This window comes from Oncorhynchus keta, chromosome 22 (assembly GCF_023373465.1).
Source record: "Oncorhynchus keta strain PuntledgeMale-10-30-2019 chromosome 22, Oket_V2, whole genome shotgun sequence".
Taxonomy (NCBI): Eukaryota; Metazoa; Chordata; class Actinopteri; order Salmoniformes; family Salmonidae; genus Oncorhynchus; species Oncorhynchus keta.
Window position 1 is genome coordinate 2,037,427 of NC_068442.1, and position 5,539 is coordinate 2,042,965.

Here is a 5,539-nt window from a genome sequence, read left to right on the forward strand (position 1 = left end):
GGATGGCATTATCCATACAAAGTACATGAAGGGAGTTCGATTAGAATGGACTGGGATAAACCGGTCTATTGCCATGTTCAAGTGATAATCGGAACTACGAAACGGAAATTTCCGATTTACTATCTGGTTGTGATTATACACGTTCCGCGTTGCCAGTTAGCAAGTCGGACATTTCAATGACATAGTTCTGACTAGTACAAGAACGTGTCATAATGGCCCGGCACGTCACCGGGCTCAAATCGAGCATTTGTCAACAAAACGGTGTGATGAATCTTTCAGAAACCCAAAGCATGTATTTTCTATAAGATATCATATATTATGTTACAATGTTTCAAAGTAGTTTTCATTGGTAAGGCAGGTAAAGCGAAAGGCTATATGCGTTTTTATTATAATAATTTTAAAAAGCAAACACTTTTACACGTGAAAACACTTAAATCCTTAATTCATTAGGCTACTCCACGTGCTTGACGCTTGTTTTCTGCCATTTATGCAACATTCACGTGCTATTCGGAACTTGTGAACTCTGCCATTTTCAACTAGCATGAACACGACATTCACCGTCGGCTTTGACTGGGGTTGCTACCCAAACGAGTGTTGCATACTCACTTAAAAGACCTTCTCTTGAAAAATAAAATAAAAAAGCGGCAATTTGACAAGCTAAATTAAGATAACTCAAGAAATCGGTCAATGATTTTTAACGTTTTTGCCGAGGAGATATTAGTCACGCAATTTTAAATCTAAGATGTTTGGTGCAGTAGCTTTCTCAATAAAAACATGTGCATGTGTAACAGTTTAACCTTAGACCGTTCCCTCGCCCATACCCAGGCGCGAACCAGGGACCCTCTGCACACATCAATAACAGTCACCCACGAAGCATTGCTGCTGCTCCAGTTTCCATCGCTCCACAAAAGCCACGGCCCTTGCAGAGCAAGGGGAACTACTACTTCAAGGTCTCAGAGCAAGTTACGTCATCGATTGAAACGCTATTTAGCGCGTACCACCGCTAACTAAGCTAGCCGTTTCACATCCTTTACACATGAAATTGAGTCCTCTCGTTTAATGACAACAAATACTTTATTTAAGAATCCCTACTGTTGACCAATCACCGAAGAAAGGGCGTAGACTTCGGCCAGTTCTGCTTGCCTCGAGAGAAAAAATGTTGTGTGCCCGAATGGCCGAAAAAAAAACTAACGAAGTACAAAACGAACAATAATGTCACAAAATGTCGACATGTGAACGAACTCTTTCTTCTGGGAAGCATGCGACGCCAATACCCGCAGTTTTGCTATTTTGCGGTTTTCATGTCAAATTGGGCTTCTTTGGAAACGACCTCGCGGGTGAAAATGCATTGGTTGCGGGTTTTTAGGCTATTTCTAAATTGCACTGCGTTCGTCATGGCATTTATATTAAAATATATATATTTCACTGTGACCTGCTGCTAACTTGTCAGCCAGTGAGAAAATATGGTGAGGAGTAAGCGAGTGAGAAGAAGAATATAACTTTTTACCAGTTGTAGGAAGGTTATTTAGATGTACATTAAGGAGACGCCTATATCCCACCTTTTTTCATAAAACATATTAATACGCTGGAACTGGTGCACATAAAAAACAACTATGGAAAACAACTATGTGCGCAGGAGAGCGTACCCAATTGTCATACTTAAGTAAAAGTAAATACACCTTAATAGAAAATGTTTCAATTAAAAGTGAAAGTCACCCAGTAAAATACTACTGAACCTACTTAAGTACTTTTGGGTGACAGGGAAAATGTATGGAGTAAAAAGTGCATTATTTTCTATAAAGGTAAAGGTTGTCGAACAAATAAATAGTAAAGTAAGGTACAGATACCCCAAAAAAACCTACTTAAGTAGTACTTTAAAGTATTTTTACTTAAATACTTTACGCCACTGTATATATATATATATATATATATATATTATTATTTAATTCAGTGATTGAAATTATAACCCCATCCTCAGTAGCCTATTCCAGCAGGCTATTGGGAAACAGAAGCACTTCTTAAATTAGTCTGTTAATTTGAACTAAGCAACCTGCTAAATCGTTCAGTTTACATCTTGCCGACATATTTTCTAGGCTACTGTAGACTATCTGAAATTAGATGACTACCTCCTTCCATCAGCAAGGGCATTGAAGATGAAACGTGGCTGGGTCTTTCAGCATGACAATGATCCCAAACACACCGCCCGGGCAATGAAGGAGTGGCTTCGTAAGAAGCATTTCAAGGTCCTGGAGTGGCCTAGCCAGTCTCCAGATCTCAACCCCATAGAAAGGGAGTTGGAGGGAGTTGAAAGTCCATGTTGCCCAGCAACAGCCCCAAAACATCACTGCTCTAGAGGAGATCTGCATGGAGGAATGGGCCAAAATACCAGCAACAGTGTGTGAAGACTTACAGAAAACGTTTGACCTCTGTCATTGCCAACAAAGGGTATATAACAAAGTATTGAGATAAACTTTTGTTATTGACCAAATACTTATTTTCCACCATAATTTGCAAATAAATTCATAAAAATCCTACAATGTGATTTTCTGGATTATTTTCCCTCATTTTGTCTGTCATAGTTGAAGTGTACCTATGATGAAAATTACAGGCCTCTCTCATCTTTTTAAGTGGGAGAACTTGCACAATTGGTGGCTGACTAAATACTTTTTTGCCACACTGTATCTCTGGCATATTACATAATTTATGCAGCAGCATACAATACATTTTTGGACTCACCTTGTTGTGCTCTGCTCACTTGAACAGGAAGGTGGCGCTGCGGTCCTTCATGGGCAAATTTTGTCATTAAAGTCTGGCATTCAATGGATTTATGGTGCTTCAAAACAAATGGGAACTTTGAAAAAAACAAGATTGAATCATGATGATGTCATTGATCTTCAGGTCGTAGCTCTAGAAAGAGGCCGGATTTACAATTCTGAGTTGGAGTATTTTCACAGTCAGAACTAATTTATTCCCAACTTCCCAGTTGTCTTGAACTCACTGAAGTCAAGTTTTCACCGGTTTCGAGTTAACAGTTGTTTTGAGCACAGCACAAATCATGCTTAATTGGCAGCATGGTCAATGTTGAATGTTTAGAATTTTACATTTGGAAAAGAGCCACTTAATCCAAGATTTGGGACCACACAGCCATTCCACTGAATAGCAGGCTAGTGATTGCTTTGCAATGCTTGCAGTTAGCTGCTGTCACTGATTCCTTCCAAACCACTCATTGTTGAATTTGTGACTTCCAACTTGTTGTGTAATGCTTATGTCCAATGAGCACTGATACGTTTCATCTATAATTTCTCTTCATTATTTCTCTTCATATGACAAGGATAAGAAAGGATTTGCCAGTAGATTGTCGACTTGATTCATGATGATGACTTCTAGCTAAGATTTTGAAAGTATGATGTTGACATGATCAGTCCAATCAAAGCTACTGTACATATAACGTGATTTGATGTAATTTTATTTGTGGCCAATGACCTTGAGCCTTCCTGGATGGATACTTCTAATGTAACTCTATGGCAGCACCCAAGGAGATTTTCTAGCTCTACCCTTAGACTTGGTGGTGATGTAGGGTCCCCATGAGTGACAGAACACTGAGCCAATCACAGCACAAGACTCTGGCTGAAACACCTGCATTTTGGAGCTGCCTTACTCAAGAAAACAAAAAAGAGACCATGTTTGTATGCAACTTTATTAACTCAATGATATATATATATTTTTTACATTGTTTGCAAACATGTATTAATGCCAGAATAACATGTGAGTCTCAAAACAGTGGCGACCCATCACCCCCCTGAATGACGGGTCACTACTGAAGATGGTTGAAGATATCCCTCTAGTGGTGTGGGGGCTGTGCTTTGGCAAAGTGGGTGGGGTTATATCCTTCCTGTTTGGCCCTGTCCGGGGGTGTCCTCGGATGGGGCCACAGTGTCTCCTGTCCCCTCCTGTCTCAGCCTCCAGTATTTATGCTGCAGTAGTTTGTGTCGGGGGGCTAGGGTCAGTTTGTTATATCTGGAGTACCCCTCCTGTCCTAATTCGGTGTCCTGTGTGAATCTAAGTGTGCGTTCTCTAATTCTCTCCTTCTTTATTTCTTTCTCTCTCGGAGGACCTGAGCCCTAGCTAGGACCATGCCCCAGGACTACCTGACATGATGACTCCTTGCTGTTCCCAGTCCACCTGGCCATGCTGCTGCTCCAGTTTCAACTGACCTGAGCCCTAGGACCATGCCCCAGGACTACCTGACATGATGACTCCTTGCTGTCCCCAGTCCACCTGGCCATGCTGCTGCTCCAGTTTCAACTGTTCTGCCTTACTATTATTCGACCATGCTGGTCATTTATGAACATTTGAACATCTTGGCCATGTTCTGTTATAATCTCCACCCGGCACAGCCAGAAGAGGACGGGCCACCCCACATATGCTCTCTCTAATTGTCTCTTTCTTTCTTTCTCTCTCTCGGAGGACCCGAGCCCCAGGACTACCTGACATGATGACTCCTTGCTGTCCCCAGTCCACCTGGCCATGCTGCTGCTCCAGTTTCAACTGTTCTGCCTTGTTATTATTCGACCATGCTGGTCATTTATGAACATTTGAACATCTTGGCCATGTTCTGTTATAATCTCCACCCGGCACAGCCAGAAGAGGACTGGCCACCCCACATAGCCTGGTTCCTCTCTAGGTTTCTTCCTAGGTTTAGGCCTTTCTGGGGAGTTTTTCCTAGCCACCGTGCTTCTACACCTGCATTGCTTGCTGTTTGGGGTTTTAGGCTGGGTTTCTGTACAGCACTTTGAGATATCAGCTGATGTACGAAGGGCTATATAAATACATTTGATTTGATTTGATTTGAACTCTCTTGCTGTGAAATAAAAATTGGGTTTGTTTTCAGGCCTTTTATGCGGGTTTTGAGTGGTCATTGGGCTATAATTTTTCTTGACCTGGCAACACTGTATACCCAGCTAATTCCCCCAGATTTAGGGTGACCACATGGCCCGGATTGTGCGGGACAGTAAAGCATTTTGGCGCTTTGTCCCTCAACCTAACAATTATGTCCCACATTTTATCAATAAATTAAAACACAACTAATTTTGAAAAAAAGTTGATTTGTTCAGTACTTTATTCAGACTTCCTATTCATTTGAAGAGAATTGACATTCCAACCTATATTTTGCAGTCACGTTACATTTATGACCATATATTATATAAGGATGTGACGCTGGTGATGTTTATCATTTCTCCAATCATTGTTGAGATCTCATATTCGGCGCAGCTCAAGAAACGTAGGCCAATGTCATACCAATCACATGTGTCAAATCCTTTTAGGCTCAATTCCAGCTAAACTTGGAGAGGACAGTTAACTACCAGTAATTTCAAAATGTGTACGTCTAATGAAGAGCTCTCCATAACATTCTCTAGACCAACCAGAAATGTTTCATGGGCCACATATTCCCAGATTTTCATAAAACAGCCACACAAGTGGTCTCTTGTTTCTAGCCCAACTTTTGCGGGAGGCATAAAAAGAGTAGGTTACGTGTGCT